Here is a 26,135-nt window from a genome sequence, read left to right on the forward strand (position 1 = left end):
AGCATAATTTACCCCCTCTTATTCATTTGCTACTTAATCGTTGCCACTTATTTCTCCATAGATCATTTAGACAGGGGTGGGGGGATGTTTTATAGCAAACATAAACCTGCAGCATAGAAGACAGCTTAACAATGTAACTTGATCTCACCGCACATGCGATACAGGAACTTTTGCATTAGTGACTCGGTAGAGGAGTATTAAAAAAAACCTCACTGCTTCTTCTTTGTCAGACGAGGGGTAGAGTGTTATAAGGAGCTAGCTTGCTTGGGATCAAAGAAATGGTTACTAGGGTGTTTGAAAACACACAAAGAAACAATTGTATGATTTACCCTAACAGTACGCTGATCCTTTGCAATTATAGAGGATGCAATCCTGTGCACACAGAGTAAACTGGCTTCCGAGTAAACATGCACAAGGTTGAGCAGCCATGGTTTCAAACAGTTTCAAAGGCTTATCATTTAACATAATGAAAAAATGAAAAGACTTTATCATGCAGGTTAAATATAGGGGCACAGGGTGCTGCTTTATACCAAGTCAGACAATGGGTCCATCTAGCTCAGTAGTGTCTACACTGACTGGCAGCAGCTCTTCCTGGTTTCATGGAATCAGAGAATGTAGAGTTGGAAGGGACCCTGGGGATCACCAGCAATACAGGAATCTCAGCTAAAGCCTCCATGACAGATGGCCATCCAACCTCTGCTTAAAAACCTCCAAGGAAGGAGAGTCCACAACCTCCCAAGGGTTGACCACTGTCAAACAGCTCTTACCATCAGACAGTTCTCCCTGATGTTTAGTTGAAATTTCATTTCTTGTAACTTGAAGCCATTGATTTAGGTCCTGCCCACTGGAGCAAGCAGGAGAAAAGAAGCTTGCTCCATCTTCCATATGACAACTCTTTAGATATCTGAGTCTGGTTATCACATCTCCTCTCAGCCTCTTCTTATTCGGGCTAAGCATACCCAATGCCCTCAACTGTTCCTCATAATGCTTGGTTTCCAGACCCTGGATCATCTTGGTTGCCCTCCTTTGCACACATACCAGCTTATCAACATCCTTCTTAAATTGTGGTGTCCGGAATTGGACACAATATTCCAGGTGTGACGTGGCCAAGGCAGAATAGAGTGGTACTATGACTTCCCTTGATCTGGACACTATACTTCTCTTCACGCAGCCTAGAAGGGCGCAAGCTGTTTTTGCTGCTGCACCACACTGTTTACTCATGTCAAGCTTGTGGTCTGCCAAGACCCCAAGATCCTTTTCACATGTACTACTGACAAACCAGGTGTCCCCCATCTTATATTTGTGCATCTGGTTCTTCCTGCCTAAGTGCAGAACCTTACATTGGTCCCTATTGAAATTCATTTTGTTAGTTTGGTCCCAGTTCTCCAATCTGTTAAGGTCATATGTAATCCCGATTCTGTCTTCTGTGGCATTGGCTACCCCTGCCAGTTTGCTGTCATTTGCCAGTTTGCACATTTGATGAGAATCCCCTCAATCCAAGTCATTTATAAAGACGTTGAACAATGATGGGCCCTGAAGCATCCCACTTGTCACTTTTTTCCAGGGTGAAAAAACTGTTAGTGAGCCCTCTTGGGTTTGGTCAGTCAACCAGCTACAAATCCACCTAACAGTTAAGTTCATCCAGACCAGCTTCTCTGCAAGAACACTCCCAGTCCTGCCTGGAAATGATGGGGATGGAACAAACCTGGGAACTTCTGCACCCATAGCAGACACTTCACCACTGAGCTTTGTCTCTCCCACTACAAACGTGTGTCAAGCATTTGTGTCAAACAGTCTCTATGATAATTCATGGCAATGTCCCCAAACTGAATCCTATGTCAAAACAATTTTGAACCTATTATCCATCTCTGAAGTATAAGTAGTTCTGGCATTTTCAGACAGAATGTATTTATTTGGATAATTCATACCCCACACTTTCCATCTCAAAAGAAACACTCAAGGCACCTTACATCCTTCAAGAAATACAAAATAAATCCCCTTGATGCAAGCCCATTTGCAAACTGTCCTCCAACTCCCCACAGCAACATATTACTTTTTAAAATCCTGCTCTTCAGCTGGAAAAAGACTCCCAGAGCAGCTTACAGAGATCTGTCGGGGGAAACAGTCACTGTATTCATGCTTACAATTTAAAAGACGTGACACAAAAGGAAAAGCGATTGGGAGGGAGAGGGGGAAAGCAAGTTCAGGCACTAGTTTTTTTGCTTTTGATATGACCAGCTTCATGGAAGGGGAGGGGGATTGGAGAGGTGGAGCTAAATGTTCCTGGTATTTCAAGCAGAGCCAATGTACCCATTGAAGAGGTCCTGCAGTTACCTCCCCCCTCCCCCCTCCCTCCCTCCCTTCTGCTTCCTGATGGAATGGCTGCTTCCATGCCAGCTACTCTGTGTTTTTTGCTGTCTCCCACATTGCCAATCCAAACACGCAATGAGCCTCTCCCCGCCAAACCCTTAAAATCCTCCACTGAGCCATCCCATCCATTTGCACAGACTTGCTTATTTACTAATCCCAACCCTTGCATCTGAGAATGCTAACTTGTGTCTCTTCCCTACCCCAGGAAGGGAGGGGCGTCTGGCGGCAATACCACCTGCATAGCAGCACTTTGACCGAAGCATTGGAGTGCCATCATTCCCCCCCCCCCCGGCAAGTCTCCAAAGTGAAAGCATGAAGCATTGGTGTCAAAGCACATCGCTCTAACCACAGTTTGGTTCCATTAGGATTTGGTTACGTGATGAAGCCGTGTCATTAGGAAGAATCACTGGTGGAGGAACGGGAGTGCGGAGGGAGCGGACCGCCCCTGGCACCACTATTCTGGTAGGGTGCCATTATGGCAGCCCCCACGGACACAGCCGTGCACTCATTCCCTGCGTGCGCCGGGCGCCACGCCACCACAGGCGGCGCGTCACTCCCCCAGAACACGCGCCACGCCCCTGCGGGCAATGCGCCACACCCTCATAGGCTGCGTACCACACCCTCAGGATGTGCGTCACGCACCAGGGGGGCGCCAGCCAAACCCCTGCCCGCTCTCCACCCCCAGTAGCGGAGCATCCAGCTTCGCCACTAGGAAGAATTTTCTGGTGGTAAGAGCTGTTTGACCCTCAGAAGGTGGGTGGACTCTCCAGTGGAGGTTTTTAAGCAGAGGCTGGATGGCCATCTGTCAGGGATGCTTTAGCTGAGATTCCTGCATTTCAGGGGGTTGAACTAAATGACCACTGGTGCCCCTTCCAACTCTACAATTCTATGAACCTATGGCCTGGGATTGCCATGAAGCCAAATCCAAGTGTGGGCAATGTTTTTCCCCCCCACTCACTCTGAAGCCTTGTGGGAGAAATAATGGCACCTGCCATTTGCAAACTCTCCCCACCCTTCCCTATTGTTTGTGGTCATGCCTCCAAAATCTCACCCTGGCACGTTCAATGTGGGAGGATTTGGCTTCCACGCAGCAACAGAAAACGGGCAGGCGATGCTTTCCCTATCTCATTCCTGTATCTCCATGGCAGGAAGTCGCTTCACCTGCAGGGTTGCTGTATGTTATGCAGCTGTCAGGCAAAGGGGAGGAAGTGTAAGTGACAAACCAAAATGAATAGCAGGGTTTGCACCTCTTCCGAGTCTCCTATCAATGATCTCTTTCATTAAACCAGAAAGGTAGGAGGGGCTCCAATTAAAACAGGCTGCTTCCAACCACAGTGGGGCAACAGTTTGTCTAGATAGGGGGCTGGAATGAATCACCCTCCAGAATCTACAAATCTGTCCCTCCGGGTCTTCTCCTGCTCCCTGAAATATCTCACATTGCGATGGTTACTGACTTCCCCCTCTCACTTACAAGGGAAGGGCAGGCCAGTAAAAACAGAGCTCCATCCTGGTAGGAATGGAAATCATGCATGCATTTTAATGTGCCACCTGCTTACACAACTCACATCGGCACAGCCTTAAATATAAACAGACAGCCTCTTCCTGGCTGTTAGACGGAGCCCTTACCCTACCCCAACTTGTTCTCCGAACACGCCAAAATTACAGCTCCTTGGAGATCAGCATATTTAAGGGTAGGATGTATCCCCCCCTCCCTCCCACCCCCACCACATCTTTTTTTAAAGAGAGAGAGAGAGAGCGCTTGGAGCTTAATAAATAGGGTATTCATCATACGCTGACCCTAAAGATTGTATCTTTGGAGAATATTCTAAAATTAGCACTAAAAGCGCCCTTACGAGCTGAAATGGAAACAAATGGAGATTCCAGGCTGATCCTCAAGTTACAAACGCAGCTCACGCGTGGACCCACAAACCTGCATTCAGTTTCGCACAAGCACAGCGTGTTGATGAGGTCTGCAATAAAGCTCAGTCTTCCAAGCCAGATGGAGCTAAGGCCACCCACTAGATTCAATTGACTGTGATAGGCAACTTTACCTAATTTGTACACTTGTACGCAGATTGAAAAACAGACAGGTAGGTTTCAAAGCAGAGGCTGGATGGCCATCTGTCTTGGATGCTTTTGCTGAGATTTCCTGCATTGCAGGGGGTTGGACTAGATGACCCTCAGGGTCCCTTCCAACTCCACAATTCTAGGACATCCTTCAAAATTTGCATTTTCTCAGCATTTTTCCAATGCAATTATCTGGCCAAGTAAATACATATAAAATAATGGGATAAAGGGTGCATAAAATGGTTTACATTCACCTCAGAGTAGACCTATTTAAATACCTGGCCCTAAATTCGTCATGTCCCTGATTTCAGTGCATGGCTGATATTGGTTGTATCCGTCACTGTTATTTAAACTGTGTATTTTATTGAGTTTCTCAGGGAGTTATTTGAGTTTTTGATAAGTTATTGTAGTAACAAGAACAACAAAGTATATACAATGGAAGAAAACATGTTATCAATCATATGTCCATCGTGGGGAGGGGGGAGAATGGAGCATGCATTATGAAGAATTTCTGGCTATCTCCACTACTGAACTGGAGGGTATTCTAGTCTATTATTATTATTATTATTATTATTATTATTATTATTATTATTATTACAGTTGTACCTTGGATCTCGAACACATTGCGAGTCAAATGTTTTGGCTCCTGACGCCGCAAACCTGGAAGTGACTGTTCCAGTTTGCGAACATTCTTTGGAACCTGAATGTCCAGTGCGGCTTCCTGCAGCCAATCGGAAGCTGCGCCTTGGTTTCTGAATGTTTTGGAAGTCGGACAAACTTCCGTAACAGATTCCGTTCGACTTCCGAGGTACCACTGTATTATCTCTCTCTCTCTCTCTCTCTCTCTCTCTCTCTCTCTCTCTCTCTCTCTCACACACACACACACACACACACACACACACACACACACACACGGTTTGTGGGGGAAATTAGACAACAAAATTAAGCAATACAGTATGTAAAACATCAAGATCCATGAAAAAAGATTCCACTCAATAGCTCACACAAATTCCACATGTACTGGCACACCCATAGCTCAGTCAATCCACCTCTACACACATCCACCCACACAAACACACTATTCCTCACGTTCAGAAATTACCCTAGCCCAGCACTTCCCTAAGTACATACATAATAAAGACCACACTGCAACCCTGGCAGCCTATAAGACTAAAACCAAGTTCACTCTGAGACTCCAAGATCATGACCAGTGCATTCAAACAAATTGCTTTCCCTTATTCAATTTCAAAATATTGTTTCATCTTTAAAAGTTTTATTTTCTAGCATTTCTAGCTCATCTTCCAACAACAAAAAAGCTTACAGAAAGAAAAAATAGCATACAATGCACCAAATTAACAATAATACCCACAGATAAAGGAGCAATTAAGAGAGAAGATGTACAGCAATTAAGAGAGCTTACAGCACCATTAACGAAAAGGAGGCAAGTGAATAAGCAGAGAAAATGAACTGCATAATCTGGCTGCCACCGTCAAGAAGATCCTGTCTCTAACAGCTATACAGCTAGTCACCAGAGGCAAGAACGTCCAGAGATGGTCCCCTGAGGATGGTGTTAATTGGCGGCAGATTCTCATAGGAGAAGGTGCCCTTATAGAAGCTGGGGGCCCTAAAGGTATTTGCAGGTATGTCAATGTCATTAGCTTCACTGCACACCTCGGAAAATGGAAAGCACTTCATACAGAGAGGACAGGAACCATGCTTTTACAGCATTGGCATTTGACAGCGCGGGTAACAGGATGTGACACACAGCTCTGATAAAAAGCATAGAAAGAATCGACTTCAAGACCAAGTGATCTGATGACGAAACATCCTTTTTAAAAAAATTCATCTCGAAATAAACAATTTGGCATTGTGGAATTTCAGGACCAGTTAAAGCTGCACAAGGCAGAGGCAAGACCACAAGAGAGCAGTTGCATTTGGATGATCATGTCTCGGTTTAATAAGGCAAAATGTGAATGAATCTTTTGTGCCTTCATGATGTGAGCAATCAGACCAGAAAAGCTAGATTTAATCATAGTTTCCTGTTACGTCCGAATTGGGGAACTATGGTTACCAGCTTTAGCAGAAGCCCGGCCACACTTTGGAATGGGTTCAGCATTCTGGCTTGTTCTGAAGGTGCTAGCCACAGTTTCCAGTGAAATTGAACAGGAAACTATGGCTACTGAAAGACTTCCTGGGTTGGTCATTCATCCTATAAAGGGAGCAGCAAAGAGAGTAAATGCTTTTCATATCTCACTTCATTAAGTCAAGATATGATCAGCCAAACTAGGCCAGTGAGTCTCATACAACCAGTAATGTGGGTAGAATCCCCACCCCCCACCCCACCAGCTCTTTATTTTTGTTTGGGGAAATTTCTGTTTCATATATTTGTTAATAAAAATGAATGGATGCCAGTTGGGAAGTACAGTGTTAGGCAGCTTTCAAGTTTTTAGCTTTGCTCATTAAATACAACTAAAATAAACATGTTAAATCAAGGCATCAAAAAAATTCCAATGCAAATTATCCGGGAAATTCATTGCACCGTAAACAGCGGCAGCAACTCAACACCTAAAGCTTGGATGGGGAACCTGTGGCCCTCCAGATGTTGTTGGACTCCATTAACCATCATCCCCAGCCAACATGGCCAATGGTCAGGGATGATGGGAGTTGTAGTCCAACAGGGTTCCCCATCCATGATCTAAAACAAAAAAACAAACAAACAACTCTGCTTCCAGTGCCAGATTCTTTGTGTGATCCTTAGAGGTCTTTGAGGTGTCTTTGGGCAGAGCACAATTGCAACAATCTGTTGAATCTCATCCCAAAATAATTTATCTCAGCATGCATAACAAGCAAACAAATATATTTTTCCTTACCTGTGAAGATGCAACCACAAGTCCCCACTGTATATTTCAGCAACAGTCTTTAAGGTGATCAGCAAGAGGAAGATGGTTTTTGAACAAGAGCCTGGTGAAGAAATGAGAAATGGTTTTGAACATGAAAACAATATTGGCCATGATATGTGCATCACAGAGAGGGACACACACACAGAGAGGGAGAGACCGGGTTCAGAGGTAACAGGAAACTATGGTTTCTTGCTACACAAACAAGCTGGCACAAGCCTTGGCCTGACAGATTTTCCCAGCCTTCTCCTGTTCTGTTGTGGCCAAAAATTGGAGAACAGAAGCATCCATTTCCACTACCAAACAAATAACGGTTCCCTGTTACATCCAAAGTAGGGGGGCTGTGGTTTGTTTAAACTGTGGATAATGAAAACAAGTTCACACAGGATTGATTTTACCTACGTATCCCTTATCACGTTTTTCCTTGTGATGGCTTTCCAAGTTAATTAATTAAAGAAATTTATAAAAAGAATAATACCTTGGGCTTCCGCAATTGAACTCCCCCCCCCCACACACACCGCTTCTCCTCCCCACGATAACACAGCATTGTCCCCAAAGGCGAAAATGCCTGGGGGAGACCCTAAGTGCTTATCTGTTGATGCAGCAAATATTAGGGTCACATCAGGGGCAGAGGAAGCGGGTGCGGTGAGGGTGGTGCACCCTGGGTGTCACCACTGAGGGGGGTGAGAAAATCCCAGGCAGCACTCACCACAGGGCCTGCAGCGAGCTCGAGCCACGCATCTCTCCTGGGAGTGACGCAGTGGCTTGGGCGCCCGCAGGCTCCACACTTCCCCAAACAGTCCGCTGACCGCTTTCCCCCCCCCCCAGCTATAGGGCGGCTGAGTGGGAGGAGGCAGGCAGACTCTTCAGAGGCCCGCGGAGCATCCTGCCCTGGCTCACCCCACCCCGTGGGGGGCTGGCCCCGCCCCTGGGCACAGGGCACACGCGCCACCCCTGGTGCCCAATTGGCTTGCTCCACTGCTGGCCAACATACCTAGATGAGCCTCTTTTATTAAAAAAAAACACTGACTCTGCTTACTCGCTGTGGCAGCCACCGTGGTGCTCTTGTGATGTTGCTTGACTCCACCTCTCTTTAGGCCCAGCAAGCATAACCAATGGTCAGAGCTGATGGGATGTGCAACAACACCTGGAGTGCACCCTGCACCTGTTTGATCTCTGAACATAGGGGGAATAGAAGCCCCTTAAAAACAAATTTATATACAGTGGTACGTCGACTTATGAACGACTCAACAACCGAATTTTTCGACTTACGAATGGGGCAAATGGCCGCACGCTTGCGAATTTCTCGACATCCGAATGGAAACCGCGGCGGTTTTAGATAGGGTTTTTTCGACTTACGAATTTTTAGATGGGGTTGATTCGACTTACGAATTTTTCCGTTTCCAATGCATTCCTATGGGAAATCTTGTTTCCAATGGCGCTTTTCGACTTACGAATTTTTCCACCTACGAAGGTGCCTTCGGAACGGATTAAATTCGCAAGTCGAGGCACCACTGTAGAGAGAAATCTGGGAGGTTTATCTTTTGGTCTGAACCCTTGCTGTTTGCGTTTTTGAAGGACCCCCTTGAAATTTTAAGGGAGTCATTCTGATTGGTGAGCTTGCAAGATTGCTTTCCAATAGTATCGGGTTGCTGTTATCAGTGCCTGCAACATTCGATCCCTCAAGCCCCTGTTGTTCTCCAGCAACAGCCGCATCACATTGGTATACAAGCTGCTGGTCATCGGAGTCTCTGCCTGTGATTTATAATTCATCAGCCTCTGGTGATCTCATACTTCCCCCCCCCCAGTCCGCTTTTCTGCTCCACATGCATGCATGTAATGAATTTTAACTCTGATAGTTCTAAGGTGCCAGAAAGGAGGAGGGGAGGGGGCCACACATGCACACATTCTCTCTCCCAGACACACATGCACACACAAAATCCTAGTCACTGCAGAATCCCTGCTGTAACGCAGGCTGGTCACTCCAGGCATCAAAACAACAGATGGAGGTCTAGGCATTACCCCCCCCTCCCTCTCTCTCCCACCCCTACCCCGCTTCTCATGAGGAGCAAGAGGGGCTTGCCGCCTCCTTTTCATATAATGAGCCCAAGCTTCTATTCTATTCTATTTTGCTGAGCATTTTGCAAAAAGAACTGAAAGCAGCTGTTTGCATCTTGGATAGCAGGAGAACTTTGCTACCTCTCAAACTGGAAAGCTTCCTTCCTTTCTTTTTCTTTAAAAAAAAGAAATGATGGTTGTTATGGCAACTAAGGTTTCTATATTTAAATCCAGGTTTTTGCTGGCAAGTGGAGTCAGCAGCACTAGAACAAACAATAAGCCTCCTGGCTCTTGTGCCCTGAGGGTTGCTCTCCTGAGACACTGGAAGCGGGCGGCCACAAGGATGGTGGCCCAGTGTCATAGCCTGTGGCAAATGGAAGCTGGCTGCCCCTGTTGCCCAAAGTGAGATGGACGAGTCAATTTCTGATGAAAGGAGAAATCATTCTGCTTTCTCTATCCACCTCCCTCCCTCCTTCCTTCCCTCCCTCCCTCTCTCCCTCTCCACAGGCTGCCACAGCACATTACCTCATCTGGGTAACACAAAAGCTGCAGTGCCTGCCCAAACAGATGGCTGGATGGGAAAGCCCTGGCATAATTCTGCCCAGCAGTTCATGATCTTTTCAGTCAATCTCACTGGCTGGCAGGCTTTTCAAGGTCCACTTGCTGAAGGCAGATTGCTGAGGCTTGAGATGGGGAGATCTGAAGACCACAGTGGTCAATCGACTGGTTTTTTCCCACAGGCTCTGTTTTCGTAGGTGGCTGGGGTTCGGACAGCACTGCTAGAGGACTGAGGATAGCACCTGAGAAGGCCGTATGGCCTGCATTTCAGTGGCAGAGCAACTACCCTTGCATGCAGAAGCTCCCAGGTTTGATTCTTGGCATCTCTAGGCCAGGCTGAGAATGTCTGAATCTCTGGACAGCCAGAGCCAATACTGAGCTAGATGGACCAATGGTCTGACTCAATATATAAGGCAGTCTCCTATTCTCCCCTGCCCTCTTGCCTGCCCCGTGCAGTTGCGATTTCACCCTAGGTAGGACAAAGAGGAGGACCTCTCCATCTGAGAGCAGGCAAGTTGGTGCAGTAAGCACCTTAAGGACCTAAGCCACCTTAAGGACCTAAGCCACCATCTACATGATCATCACAAAAACACTCTGAAGTGCACCTTGGAAGCTAAGCGATAACCAGCGCAGCTGTTACAAGACTGGCATCCCATGCTTGAGTATCAACCAACATCTCTGAAGCTGCAATCTGGACCAAGTGAAGCTGGTTAAGACTCCTCAAAGATCAACCCTACAGAGAATTGTGTTGCAGTATTCAAACTTGGATATATAATTAAGGCAAGAGTAGCCAACGTAGAACCTTCCGGATGTCAACAACTTCTGTCATCCCTGGACACTGGCCATACTGGCTAAGGTTGATGGGGGAGTTGGAGTCTGACAACATCTGGAGGGCAGGTGGCGCTACCTCTGAACTGAGGCAGGTGGTACCATTGTCAGGTCTGACTTCCTCAGTAATGTGGAACTCTCCCTAGCAGTACCTGGAGATGCTCTACCACTGTGCCTCTTTCCCACAGTAAAGTCCAAAGTACATGTTTTTGGCTACCTCAAGACATGGCAGCAGATTTATTTTCAGAACTTACAAATACTAGGATGAGTTGACTCGCAGGGGGTGGGAATGAAAAGAGTGCAATGAGAGAGCCTGAAAGGAAGCAGAACAACAACAAAAAAAGCAAGCTGACTATTAGGAGCAATTTCTAGCGAGGTGATTGCCCTGGCATTAAAATCCTATGAGAAGACTAGAAGGAAACCTCACCACTTAAAATGCTTTAACACTAGACCAGAGAAAGCCCTTAGAAAGCATCAGAGGTAGACATTTTGCCATGGCCCTAGGGACAAAGGCTAGACTTGATCTAATGGCTCTTAACACTGGCATCTTCAGGGAATCTTCAGTCTCCATTTTCACAGAGTGCAGATTATCAAGAGATTCTCTCATTCGCTCTCTCTCTCTCTCCATTGTACACTTTAAAAGCACAAGCTGCTTAAAAACAAAAAACAAAAACAAAAAAACCCAATCCCCTCCAAATCAGCTGATTTGCCTTCCTTCAATTATCAGACCATTTTACACAGAGCTCCATATGGAACATTGTGAGCAATATGGAGAAAATGTATAAGCACCATGGAGGAAGCCATAGGTCAGGTATAGGCAACCTTGGCTCTCCAGATGTTTTGGAACTACAACTCCCATGATCCCTAGCTAACAGGGCCAGTGGTCAGGGATCATGGGAGTTGTAGTTCCGAAACATCTGGAGAGCCAAGGTTTCCTATGCCTGCCATAGGTCCTTCTTCCCTATGGTCAGTTCTACTGTTAGGCAGAGTGTTTTGGGTGTAGAGATGTGAAGGTCCAGAAATATTAGGTGGAAAGAGGATTTCTGGGGAGCATTCCCCACCCCTCCCCAGACTGGAAAAAATAAGAAGTCAAAAGAATTATGAAATGCTTTCTTTTAGAATGATGAACAAAATGTATGAGACAATGTGTTCACATATTTACTCCCCACAAATGATTTCTAAAACTGTGTAACAGGAAGACTTTCTGAAAGGCTCTGTACAGGAACAGACACAACTCTCAAATGAATGTACAAGATGCATTTCTGCCTCTGGGAAGGCACTGCCATTGTCACAAGAGGGGGGGGGGATTCAATTATTTGTTTGCGGCAAAAATGAAAATGGTGGGAGGAACCAGCTGGGGTACCACCAAGGGAAGAAGGCTCAGAGCCCAGGGATTGATGGTGGGAAGATGATGAGAGGTCAGAGGGAGAAGACTGGGATGAGGAGGTGTCAGAAGCTGAAGAGCCAACAGGGTTTAGTAAGTGGGGAGGGCATGTGGCAGAGGGAAGTCCAGAAGCAGGAGAGTGGGAGTGGGGTGGTCAAGAGGCAGAGATGAGTCAGGCTGCTGAAGAGGCAGGGGTATCTCCCCCTCCTGGTGTGACAAGGCCCCCCTCCCTGCTGGTCTCACAGAACCAGGAAAGGCATGAAGAGGGCAGAGGAGAAGTTAGCACCACACAGGCACAGTCTCTGAATGCTCGGGGGGAAACCCTAGAGAGGAGGAGACTTACGCAGCTGTGGGAAGGCGAGAGCTTCAGTCTTCACAACTGCTTCATGGGGCAAGGCCTACTGAAGAAGAGTTGCTGTGCTCATGAGGCCTGGCACTCCTGTGCAGATCATCTTTTTTTCTAATAAAGAGTTAACTTCACTTAACTTTGCGTGATCAACTGCTGGCTCACTACTGCCACTTCCTCTCTACAATGAGACATACTGTATTTCGATGGTGGTGGTGGTGGTGACAACAACAATTTGTTGTTGCTGTTACAGTCATACCTTGGTTTCCGAACAGCTTAGTTCTCGAAAGTTTTTGCTCCCAAACGCCACAAACGGTCCCAGTTTGTGAACTATTATTGGAAGCCGAACATCCAATGGGGCTTCTGCGGCTTCTGATTGGCTGCAGGAGCTTCCGGAACGCATTCCGTTCAACTTCCAAGGTACGGCTGCATTTTGATTGCTTAATTGGAATTCTTGTCTACCCTACACCCCAGCACAGGTTGCAACAATATGAGAAATGCAGTGTTAAAACAGTTAAAACATTTGGTTGCAATATTGGGGTGCTGGGGTGTTATTTTATTGTTCAGTTGCTGAAAGAAGCTCTAGTAAGAAAAAAAAACTACCACTCATTGTTATAAGTTATTATTAGTACAAATTTAAAAATTACAGTAGTACCTCTGGTTAAGAACTTAATTCGTTCTGGAGGTCCGTTCTTAACCTGAAACTGTTCTTAACCTGAGGTACCACTTTAGCTAATGGGGCCTCCCACTGCCGCCGCCAGAGCACGATTTCTGTTCTCATCCTGAAGTAAAGTTCTCAACCCAAGTTACTACTTCCTGGTTAGCGGAGTCCGTAACCTGAAGCATCTGTAACCCGAAGTATTTGTAACCCAAGGTACCACTGTATGTATGTTTGATACATAATTTTGATATCCAATGTTAGTTCAGGTAGACCCCTTGAAATGAACTGACTTAATTAGACACCTGAGTGTGACTAATGTTGGATACTCCCCAAGAATTCTAAATTTGCAGCTATCTGTATAATTAACTCGTGGTCATTTTTTAAATTGAATATCCTCCTTTGCCCTCTTTTTCTGGCACTGCGTAAGTGGTCACCCTCAGACTCACCCATGGGGATAGCAGCCAAATTAACTGAGAGCATTATTGTACTGCTTGCGGTAAGCCAATTTAGGGGAAGGAGGAAGAGGGAAAGATTGAAGCCTGGATTAAACTGTGTCTGACTTAGGTTCCGCAGGACCTGATTCTTCCTTCTGGGAAAAGTTTGGGCTGCTGTCTGGGCTGATAACAGAACGTAGTTGCATGACCACCAGCGAGTTCAGCGCACATTCTGCAGCGTTTAATGAAAAACAGGAAAAGGTCAGCCAATTGGGTTTATTTGGTCCGAGACCTTTGAAAGAGCCTATTTTAGTCATGTCATATATATACACACATTTATATATAAACACACATATATATATACATACACACACGTTAATTTTTTTTAAAGGCTCAAATTTAGTTTAAAGTCTTTCATTAAGAAATGAGGCTGGATTTTCCACATACTTTTAAAACATGGGCTCATTTTCCTTAGGGAAGAATAAATCTGCCCATTTCGGTGTCTCTAAATTTCTCATTCTTCCAGTCTTAGGTTCAGTTTGCAATTCTCTTTTATTTTTAAAGGCACTTGCATTTTAATGTACATTTCCGCCAGGTATGCATATTTTGCAAGCAATTTCCCCTAATAAAATGCGGATTAATGCTATTTTCTAGAACACTTCCCCTTAATTTGAGAATTTTGGTATGTATTGCACGACTGGAGAAATGCACCTCGAAATTGGGACAAGCGCACATTTCAAAGTAAAGCTGCATTTTGTCCCTTGCATTATTTTGCAAAGTGCAAGTTAGGTAGTTCCGCATTAAAACTCAAGAGCCAGTGGGGTGTAGTGGTTAGAGTGTTGCACTAGGACCTGGAAGACCAGGTTCAAATCCCCGCTCAGATACTTGAAGCCTTCTGGGTGACCTTGGGCCAGCCGCTACCTTGCAACCTAACCTACCTCACAGGGTTGTTGTGGAGATTTAATGAGGGGAGGGAGAACAGGGTATGCCACCTTGAGTTCGTTGGGAAGAAAAGGGCAGGATACAAACACAATAAATAAACAAAATGTGACCTGAATCAAATCTCTCCCCCAACCCTGCTGTAAATTTATTTTACTTATTAAATGTCTATACTGCCCTTCATCTGAGAATCGCAGGGCAGTTTACAATATAACAAATACAAAATGTAGTTATAAACGAAAACAATAACCCCTACACACACACACACAGAGAGAGAGAGAGAGAGAGAGAGAGAGAGAGAGAGAGAGAGAGAGAGAGAGAGAGTTTAAAAGGCCATGGGTTGATATTTCATATAAAGCAGTATAAAGCCCCTCGATAACAATTACAACGTTCAAAGAAAGACACTCTCAGCAACTTCCAAAAAGGGCAAATATTCTTAGTTGATCCTTCCCTGCACGTGTAAAAGCAAATCTAATAGTGAAATGAATTACAGCATCCCAAGAAGCAAAAATGTATTTAGCTGACGGGAGTACTCAGAAGCCCCTTTCCAAACCCAAAAGTTCATGGAAATAGATACTACTTGCCCTGCCTTTTTTAAAAGCATGCGCACTCACAAGCAAACAGGGCAGTGTTGCTGTAAGAAATGGAATACTTCAGTGTCAAGTACATGCCACAATGCTGCCTTATACAGCGGCAATGTGATTAATTAAAATTTACAAGCGTAATCCGCACTCTTAACCGCGTTCCTTGGCTCCGTCCCCTCTAGCCCTGCGCCAATAACATCTTAAAACAAACGACAACCTCAGAGTTGACCTTTGGGAGCTGTGAAGAGCCTCTCTTAAGCTGCTCTGCAACCAGAGAAGGGAAAGGAGTGGTACAATTTCAGGGGGCGGAGGGAACGAAAGCTCGTAAAGACAATAAAAGCGGGCTCATAAATCGCATCAGAAAGCTGTATGTCAACAGATGCCAGCAACTGCGGGTGCAAATAGGAGGGAATTTCATACGCAGAAGAGCATTCAAGCACCCCACGTGAGCACAAAAGATACAAGAAGCTGCCAATTCACACCCTTTGCCCATCCATCCCAGTAATGTCTGTACTGGCCAGCAGCTGCTCTCCAGGGTCAACTCAGGCAGAGAACTTTCCCATTCCCTGCTACCTGAATCTTTAAACCGGAGGTGTCAGGATTCACTATGTGCTCTACCATGGAGCTATAGCTCCCCTCTCTTTTTCTAATGGATCCATCTTTGCACATTTAAAAAGTAATATTGTCCTTTCTCGCTTTTGCTTCTGCTTCTGCCCCCGCCCCGCCCCCCTAAATTTGTTCTGTTCTAATTGTGAATTCTTCATTTATTTAATGGCCCAAGGTGGCAGCATTATTGAGCGCGTAAGTTGAGCGTTTTGTGCTTTTACATTGTACACCACCCTGTGATTTTTGAATGAAGTGTTGTTGTTGTTGTTTAGTCGTTTAGTCGTGTCCGACTCTTCGTGACCCCATGGACCAGAGCACGCCAGGCACTCCTGTCTTCCACTGCCTCCCGCAGTTTGGTCAAACTCATGTTCGTAGCTTCGAGAACACTGTCCAACCATCTCGTCCTCTGTCATCCCCTTCTCCTAGTGCCCTCCATCTTTTCCAGCATCAGGGTCTCTTCTCATGAGGTGGCCAAAGTATTGGAGCCTCAGCTTCAGGATCTGTCCTTCCAGGGAGCACTCAGGGCTGATTTCCTTCAGAATGGGTAGGTTTGATCTTCTTGCAGTCCATGGGACTCTCAAGAGTCTCCTCCAGCACCACAATTCAAAAGCATCAATTCTTCGGCGATCAGCCTTCTTTTTGGTCCAGCTCTCACTTCCATACATCACTACTGGGAAAACCATAGCTTTAACTATACGGAACATTGTCGGGAAAGTGATGTCTAATTTAATAAATAAGAATAACAAGTCTCAAAGGGGTGGGTTGGGAGCCACCCACAGTGATGCAGTGTTTATACAGAGCAGCAGGGAAGCGTTTCCCCACTGTGCCCAGGGAGGATGTGGGGTGCAGAGGGTGAAGGAGCCTGCTGCAGCTGGCCAGTCTTCACCGCCTGAGCGCTCAGAGAGGGCGGAATGAGAAGGATGCGTAAGAAAGAACGCAGCAGCCAGATGCCCTTTGTTCCCAGCCTTGCCTTCGTGAGGCTGGGGTCCTTCTCATTACGCCCTTCCCAGAGGCTTTGCAAAGCTGGAAACTGATTGGATCCCAGCCTAACAAAGAGAGGGTGGCGTGAACAGCATCCCTCCCCCTCCCACCCAAAATGCACTTGGGGCTACTGCCCCACCTGCACATCCAGCCACCCACCCCAATTCTCTGCCCCTGATATAGACTGCTTTAAGCTCTGACGTTTAGGGTGTTCAAAGCAGGTTGTGCCATTAACTTTTTGTGATCCTTACAACAGCCCTGTAAAGCAGGTCACAAGTGTTTATTATTATTATTATTATTATTATTATTATTATTATTATTATTATTATTATTATTATTACTGCTATGCCTGTTACAGATGAGGCTAAGAGAAAAGACACTTTGTGGGTGCTCAAAAGGCAGCAGCAAGTTTTCCTTATTTGTAGCTCAATTCCTTAGTAGCTTATTGGAGGCAGAAAAATGGCATTGCTTATCCCCCTGAACTCTTTCTTTGGCGATCACTTGACCAACGGGAGCACTCGCAGGCCAGTGTTTCCCAGTGGTGGATGTACACAATCCCCCCATATTATCCTCCTAACAACCCTGTGGGGTAGGTTAAGTTTCACAGGGATTTGAACTTAATATCAGGGGGAGATGGGAACTGCAGTCCAACTTGGAGGCCCTGGATCAACTCAGCAGACATACAGTGGCCTTTCTTGAGCCCAGGGGACTTTCAGCTGTAAGGAGCACAAGGGGCGTAAATGAACAAATATTTAAATCTGCTCTGAGTGGCAGGTCAGTCACCTACCCTCCCTGCTCTGCAATTATTAATGCGAGCAACACTGTTGCTATTTATCATCCTGCTGCTATTAAAAGGGCATTGTGTGTTGCAAAGAGCCATTTAAACTCTATTATAACTCCTTTTGATTGACAGCTAAAGTTTAATGAGTGTCATTGCCTGGGAGGACCAGATGCAAAAGGGAGTTCTAAATAGACCTGTCACAGAGATGTCACATAGCCCCAGTCAGTGCTCAAATACCTGAAGTCTGGTGTTCTTTCTTTTCTTTTTCTTTTTTTACTGCTTTCAGTTAGAAATGTTTACTGGAGCCTGGAAGCTGTAATGCTGCCTAGTTTTTATTCTTCGTAATTAATTAGAATGGCCACTCTGCCTGGGTTTATTGCTGGATTCCTCCTCTACAGTGAAGAACAGCAATTATCCCCAAAACTCCAGAGAGTGTCGCCAGGATTATCTGGAGCTGGCTAAGTAGAATGATCTATCCTCTTCCAACTTATCCCCCACCATGAATGTATTGGTTCCAGGATGAGGAAGCCATGCCCTTCCCCATGTTGTAGGACTACTGGCCATGCTGAAAGGGGCTGGTGGAAGTCCAGCAACCCAAAGGAAAGGGTGGGGAGTTCCCCATCCCTGATTTAAACCCATCATTCTAAGCCATCCCACTTTATGGCAGTGAATTCCATAAACCAATTCCATAGCTTCCACTTGACTCTTGAAAGGCACCTGTTCCTGGAGAAAAACAGCAACCTTATTTAGTGACGCTTTTTAGCGCAATTTAGCATAACCAAAGAAGCTGCCACAGAACAAACGAGTGGGTCTTTCCCCTCACCCTCTTCACCTAGCTGCTATGTAGGGAAACAATATGCCTGAATGCTAGAAGCAGCAGAGAGAAAGACATGCTGGATAGCTCAGTCAGTAGAGCACAAAACTCTTAATCTCGGGCTTGTGGGTTCAAGTCCCACGTTGGGCAAGAAGATTCCTGCACTGCAAGGGGGCTGGACTAGATGACCCTCGTGGCCCCTTCCACCACTACAGTTCTATAGTTCTATGTCTTGCTCTGTGCTGAACGCCGGGGCTCCCCTGGAAACCTAAAGGGAAGCTCCATCCTACACTCAGGTTCTACATGTGTGTACAGTCAAACATCGGCTCCCAAACGCCTCCATTTTGGAATGTTTTGGCTCCTGAATGCTGAAAACCTGGAAGTAAATGCTCCAGTTTTCAAACGTTTTGTTGGAAATCAAATGTCCGACGCGGCTTCCGCTTGAGTTCAGGAAGCTCCTGCAACCAATCAGAAGCCGCACCTCGGTTGTCGAACATTTCAGAAGCTGAACGGGCTTCCGGAACAGATTACGTTTGACAACCGAGGTCTGACTGTAAATAAAATCTTACATCCTAATGGCACCACAGTCTCTTCTGATCTTCATTCCAAGGAAACCTGACCCTGGGTAAAGCACAGGCATCCCTGGAGCCTCTCAGAGATTGGGATGGTGCATAACAAAATAATCTGCTTCTCTCTCTCTCTCTCTCTCTCTCACTGCACTGATTGGCTGGAGCTATTCTGCAAGAATGGAACAGATGGCAAGAAAACAAATGCACCTTACATCTTTTGAAATCATTTCAAGTCAGAGTAGGCCATTTACTCATCTTTTCACTGAAACATCTAAAGCACCAAGAAAGGATAAACCTGCGCCTTCCACTTTCCCCCTCCCCCTGCTGCCAACCATCACAGAGATCACCATTTGGAAGCTGCAGCTGTATCTGTGGAGGCATGGCTTCTATGCCAAGGGTGCAGGTGCACAGAATGTAGATTGGCAAGGGTTTCCAGTTTCTAGCTATTTTTAAATGCTAATAACAAAATGACTATTCCACCCCATCCCACCTTGCAAAAAAACAGAAAACAAAACGAACTACTGAAATGAAGACAGCTGGGGAAAGCAGGTAGCCAGGGATGGATTTGTACATGGAAGAACTGGTTTCAGTGGGAGCCATCATGACTTCAGCATTCCCTACTAAACCAGCAGCTCACAATCTCGTATTCTGGCACTTCCAGTTAGAAAGTTCAAGTAGCAAGTGATGGGAAAGTCCTCTTCCTGTAACTCAAGGCCGTCACTATCAGACAACTTTGGGTATGACAGGCAAACAGTCTGAACTGATATCAGGCAATTCTTGAAGGCCTTTTACTCTGCAAGAGTGCACATCTAAACCAAAAGTAAAATGAACAAAGTAACTTGATCGGGCTTATCGGAGAACCCAGCTTGCTGCACATTCTAAAGACTTAAATGATTCACTTTGAAACAGAGCCAACCTGTTGCAAAAGCCAATCCCGTTGAGTCACCAATGCAGGCCTTACTCATCCCCTCCTTTCGATTATTGACCTCCTTTGTCACCTTACAATGCACTGGACACGTGGCCCCCACCGTTTACCTGCCCCCACTCCTGTGGTGTTCTGTGTATCATCCAACAACCTTGTTCCTTCCCAAGGCAGCCTGGCACTGGGACTGTGTCGCACTCTGCCTAACCCGACTGAAAGCATGTAGGCAACACAGAGCAGGTAGGGAGCAAACACTTAGGAACTGAAGGCTCAGCATACGCAGGGAATAGATTGGAGTGTTGGTTCAGTGTCAGCACCTTGGTCAGCACACAGTGGGAGACACAACTAGGTTGACAAGTAGGACCTCAACTATGGAGCAGGTATTCATGGTGGTGGTGGTGGTGGTGGTAGTGGGGTGTTAATCTAGCGCTGGTCTGGAGTCTATAGGGGCTTTACCCTGCAGGAAAGTGTGCATCCCAAGCCCTGTTTCCTGAGAGAAAATCTGCTCTCCCTGAAAGAGGCCATACTGTCTCCTGCTGCGCTTGGGACCTGGTGTGGTGGTGGTAGGAGCTATGTAGTCAACTGTCTCTGAGGAGTGTGGTATAGTGGTTAAGAGCGGTAGACTCCTAATCTGGGGAACCGGGTTCGCGTCTCTGCTCCTCCACATGCAGCTGCTGGGTGACCTTGGGCTAGTCACACTTCTTTGAAGTCTCTCAGCCCCACCCACCTCACCGGGTGTCTGTTGTGGGGGAGGAAGGGAAAGGAGATTGTTAGCCGCTTTGAGATTCCTTCGGGTAGTGATAAAGCAGGATATCAAATCCAAACTCTTCTTCTTCTTCCTTGGGAGCAAGAGGCGAAGTCACCACATTCCCTTGAGTGTGTTCATCATCATCATCATCATCATCATATGTGAATATCTCAGGTAGGCAACTTGCCTTGATGGCTATTTCCTAAAACAGCGCAAGGAAGCTAATAGTCCCAAGATTCTGATATGGCAGGGATGGGAAACCTTTTTCAGACCATGGGCCACATTCCATTCTGAGCAACTTTTCTAGGGCCACGTATCAGGGGTGGGTAGGGCCAGAGGCAAAAGAGGATGGATAGATGTAAATTTGACCTTTGTACAGGAAGCTAGTTTCTGAGACTCACATTAGATGAGGCCTTGACCCAGGATGATAATGATGATTATCTATACCACCCTTCATCCAAGGATCACAGGGCAGATTGCAGTATAAAACGAGGTGGTGTTCTGCGCTGAACGGTAGCAGCTCTCCAGGGTTTCAGACAAGGGACATCACTAGAGATGCTAGGGATCGAACCTGGAACCTTGTGTTTGCAGAGAAGATGCTCTCCCACTGAGCTATGATTCTGCCCTGCCATAGGATAAGAGGTGATATAAGGCTAGATTACAATTCAGCACAAACACTTTGCTAATGTGGCTTCCCCTTCCTGCTGGAGATACATTTATGTAATATTAACTTTTGCCTAAGCCCCCTAATTTGCCAGCAATTCATTGTTCAGAGAATTAAGCTCTCTTCTTTTTTAAAAAAAAAGAAGAAAAAAGAAAACACAAGAAAAGCTCCGTGACAGGAGGATGAAGGAAGTCTTTGCTATTCACCATCCACCCAGCCACCCACATGCTATCTTAATTCATCGGCAGACAAAGCCAGTTCTTTGTCTTTGCAGCTCCATCTCTGCCATTCATTCATGGCGAGATATCGCTCCGAGTAATCAGAGTCTGCCTATGGTGGGAGGCTGAGGAGGGAAAAGATTGGGGGTTCTGGGACACAGAGAAACACATTTAATCGAGCCTTAAGAATGCTTCCTATTATTATTTTTTTTAAGTGAGGAGGGTGGGGTTGTATCAAACAAAGTTCTACTCAAAGAAAACCCACTGAAATTAACAAACTTAAGTTAGTCATATCCCTTAATTTCAATGGTTCTACTCTGAGTAGGACACTGGGTACAACCCAGGGTATTTCTCTCTGGGTGTGTACCTCTACAGACAAAAACAGGCTCAATTGAATCAGTAGATTGGATACCTACCCCAGTGTTCTTCACTCTTCAGTCCCTGGACTACAACTCCCATCATCCTTGGCCACTGACTACACTGGTTGTGGGTGATGGGGTTGGAAGCCCAAAGTTGAATGACACTGTAAAAAGACCTTTTGACCAGTGTTCTTCAACACTGTGTCCCCAGTTGTTGCTGGACTACAACTCCCATAACCTCACCTTCCTTTGGCCAGGATTCTCCATATTTACATCATCGCTTTTACGATCCCTATCTACGCAGAGCACTTTACGTCACAAGAGTTAATGTTTTGCCGTTTGCAATCTTGCAAGGTAGATACTCAAAAATCCCATATTCTGAAAGGCAATTGTGGCACAAAACAGGTCGAATCCATCGCACACATTCTATTTCATTGCCAATTTTATGCAAAAATATATAAGTACTTGACCTCCTTATTGAAGGAGGGGGTCTACCGCACTGATTCTTCCGGGTGACCTTATCTGTTGAATAATTGTAGGAATGATGTTGTGGAGAATGTGCCAAGATTTTTTAGTGACGCCATGAAATTACGTCCCCATAGCATAGCTGCCAAGTTATCCCTTTTTTTCAGGGATTTTCCATTATGCTGAATAGGCTTCCTCGCGAGAAAAGGGAAAACTTGGCAGCTATGCCCCATAGGTCCTAAGAGCCACCTTTGTATCTCACAACGTCTGGACAGTTTTATCCTAAAGTGCCTCCTACTATGTTTTGCTACTTGTGTTGTGTTCCAATCCATGTATACGACACACTTACTATGCCAATAAAGGAGATTCATTGATTGATTGATTGAACACCCATCACCCCCAGCCACCTTAGCCAATGGTTAGGGATGATTGGAGTTGTAATACATCAATGCCTGGGGACCCAACATTGAAGAACACTCCTTGAGATAATTTTGCCTTTACCTTTCCCAGCAAGTTTGATTCCATTTGTTCAAGTCTCAATGGAGATCAAAGTTTCTTTCCCCACTGCAAGTTAGCATGGCAAACCTGGGAAGGTTGTGCCATTGCCAAAGCCTGGTGTTGTGAATGGCAATTGTGCTTAGCTTGAATACACCAGAGCTTTGCAGAGAAACATCACAGATATTGAGTTTATGGCCTTCTGACCACACTATTCACCCTCTATATGAACATGTATACATCTCTTTGTCAGTGGGGGATAACACTTCATGCATCTGATAAGTGTATATCAGCCTTGTTCATCGCACTGTCTCATTCTCCACTGTATCTCCAAAATTATAGACCCCCAGTGGGTATGTGAAGTTACACCTGTCTTCCTTTTCTTGGTCCTCAAATCCATCCACCACTTTGCACTTGTACTAAATCTCATCTGCCACTCTGTCACTCAGTCACATGATTTGGAGAGCTCCTTTTATAGCCCTTCACAGTCTGCCTGGGATTTTACCATCCTGAATAATTCAGTGTCATCTGCAATCTTGGCTACTGGGTTACTGTCATCTACTGGACCAGCTTGCAATGGAAGAAACTGGGACTGAAAGCTTTAAAGAATTGATAGGTGCAATTGCATGAATTAAAGACAGTGTATGAATAACAATGTCCTTAATTGCCAAGGGTGCTTAGGGCCCATCTGCATTATACACTTAAAGCGGTATCATACCACTTTAAAGAGCTGCCCCTCTTTAAAGAAAAATCCTGGGAACTGTAGCTTGTGAAGGATGCTGAGAGATGTTCAGGGGCAGAATTCTGCTTAACACTGACTTCAGGCATGCTGAGTTCTGGTGTGACTGAGCCCAGCACCAACAGGATATCTCCCCCTTTGTACTGGCTGCTGCGAAGGGAGAGTGATCCTCCTTGGCATTGCATTCCTGCTTTGTGTAGCTCTTCAGAGCCTCCCGGAAACCAGCTGGTTGTCTCGGGCTTTGGGAGGCAAGCCCCACCTTTTCCGTCAGGCCCCACCCTTACCTGTGTATGGTGTCAGGGTGGGTGGGTGGGCGTGGCTTGCCCAAAAGGACCTCATGGGCCAAATGGGGGAAGCCCGGAGGGTGAAGTTTGCCATGTGGGCTAGAGGTTCCCCACCTCTTGTTTTAACTGCTTCACAGGTGAAGTTAGAAGGAGGATCAGGCTGTTGCTTCTGTTTTAAGTCCAAAAAAGACCTTTGCTTATGCACGGGACCAAAGAGTTCAGGCAAGGAGAACTGTATGCACCCCAGTCACAACAGGGGTGCACCAGAGATGGTGATACACTGCTTGGTACAGAGAAAGTACTCAAAAGCAGGTAGGTTTTTAATCATGGCTGAACTCAAGCTGAGTGGGAGAAAGGAACCAGCCATGCTGTCATCTTCAGGCCACTTGAAAATATTCCCTTCCACTCTAAGCACATTTGATGGAGGAAAATAAGTAACTCCTGCTGATTTTGAGAAATACAACTTTCCGAATAAGCGTTCTTAAGCTGAAGAGTGGCAGAGACCATTGTCTGCTTCGACAAAACTGATGATCACACTTCGTGGGTTTTGTTTTGCTGAGGATAGAGGAGTAACATTTCTTGCTATTATCTCTGCCTATGAAAATAAAAACCGCGGGTGGCGCTGTGGGTTAAACCACAGAGCCTAGGGATTGCCGGTCAGAAGGTCGGCGGTTCGAATCCCCGCAACGGGGTGAGCTCCCTTTGCTCGGTCCCAGCTCCTGCCAACCTAGCAGTTCGAAAGGACGTCAAAGTGCAAGTAGATAAATGGGTTCCCGCTACAGCGGGAAGGTAAACAGCGTTTCCGTGCGCTGCTCTGGTTCGCCAGAAAGCGGCTTAGTCATGCTGGCCACATGACCTGGAAGCTGTACGCCGGCTCCCTCGGCCAATAACACGAGATGAGCGCCGCAACCCCAGAGTCGGTCACGACTAGACCTAATGGTCAGGGGTCCCTTTACCTTTACTTTATGAAAATAAACTGGTCACTTTATGTGACTCCTTCCTCCCACCCCTCTTCATTATCATTGCACTGGATGATTTGTATCCAACTCCCACCAGCCCCAGCCAGTATGGCCAATGTTCAGAAATGATTGGAGTTGTAGTCCAGCAACTTCAGGAGAGTACCAGGTTGGAGAAGGCTGTTTCAGAGCAATGACTGGGGACCCACGGCCTTCCAAATGTTGTTGGGCTCCTGATCCCATCAGCCCCAGGCAACATGCCCAACGATCAGGGATGATGGGAGCTGGAGTCCAACAACAGCAAGGACCCCACAGTTTCCCAATCTTTGGTGTAGAGCTTTAAGAGTTTAATATCAGCAATTTGAACTGATGTGTGGAATTATATACCCATGTGTATGATTGGTTAAAATCAGTCAACTGAGTAAAAGCTAGTCAATCGACTGTCATATATGTAAGTACATAAGTGCAAAACTAACATTTTAGATCTGTTTCCCCTCTTTCAGCTCAAAGCACAAAGCAAAACGTTCCTAGGGAACATGCCACTACAACGGAGGGCAGTGGCTGATGATTATCTGCTTCAGCACCAATTTAGAACCTGCAGGTTGTCCCACTGCTGGCTGGGGAGGGGCTTGGCTGATGCTGAGGCAACTAGCCGGGCTTAGCTGATGATCAAAAGTGAACCGGGAATGTGGCGAACCTGAGCAGAGCTCAAAAAACAGCAGTAAGGAGAAAAGCTGGCATGCTGGAGTCTCACTAATTACATGCCGTGCTCTTCACAGAGTCCAGAAAGCCGGCAAAGGCAGGCTTCCTGATCTCTGGAGTCTAGGATGATTGGGATACAAAGGCTCTAAAACATTCAGTGCCCCAAACCTTCATGAGATGCAGGGAGCTCGTGTCACACAGGGTTTTAGAGACTGAGCTAAATTGGGAAGGGCCACAGCTCAGCGGGAGAGCATCTGCTTCGAATGCAAAAGCCCAAGGTTCTCTCACCAGCATCTGCAGGTAATACTAAGAGTGCTTCTTGTCTGAAACCCTGGAGAGCCACTGCCAGTCATTAAAGACAATAATGAGCTAGATGGACCCTGTCTCAGTAGAAGGAAGCTTCCTATGGTCCTATGAATAAGAACTTCAGAGGAGTCCCGTTGGATCAGAACAATGGCCAATCTAATCCAATGTTCTGTTGTTATCATTTTGGCAGTGGCCCAGCTGACGCCTTCAGGAATCCTACAAGGTGGGCATGAAGGCGGCAACCCTCCCTCATTCTTTCTTTCTCTCACTGACAGATCATCCTCCATGAATTCATCTAATCCCCTTTTAAAGTCGTGCAACCTAGAGATCGCTGCACAGAAAATTCTGCAAGTTAGTTAGCTTATTGGATTTATTAATAACTCACACAACACAGAGTCCT

General features: G+C 46.0%; 1 protein-coding gene across 3 annotated transcripts in view; it reads right to left on the minus strand.

Annotated features, from left to right (window-relative positions):
• The window catches only part of HIVEP3 (HIVEP zinc finger 3), a 239,699-nt gene that overhangs the window by 114,527 nt on the left and 99,037 nt on the right, over positions 1–26,135 (minus strand). For all 3 annotated transcript variants that reach the window (XM_060275721.1, XM_035120904.2, XM_035120894.2), the window contains exon 2: positions 7,308–7,398. The gene's annotated coding sequence lies outside the window, so the exon portion shown is untranslated. The remainder of the gene's footprint in view (positions 1–7,307; positions 7,399–26,135) is intronic.

This window comes from Zootoca vivipara, chromosome 6 (genome assembly GCF_963506605.1).
Source record: "Zootoca vivipara chromosome 6, rZooViv1.1, whole genome shotgun sequence".
In the NCBI taxonomy this organism is placed as follows: Eukaryota; Metazoa; Chordata; class Lepidosauria; order Squamata; family Lacertidae; genus Zootoca; species Zootoca vivipara.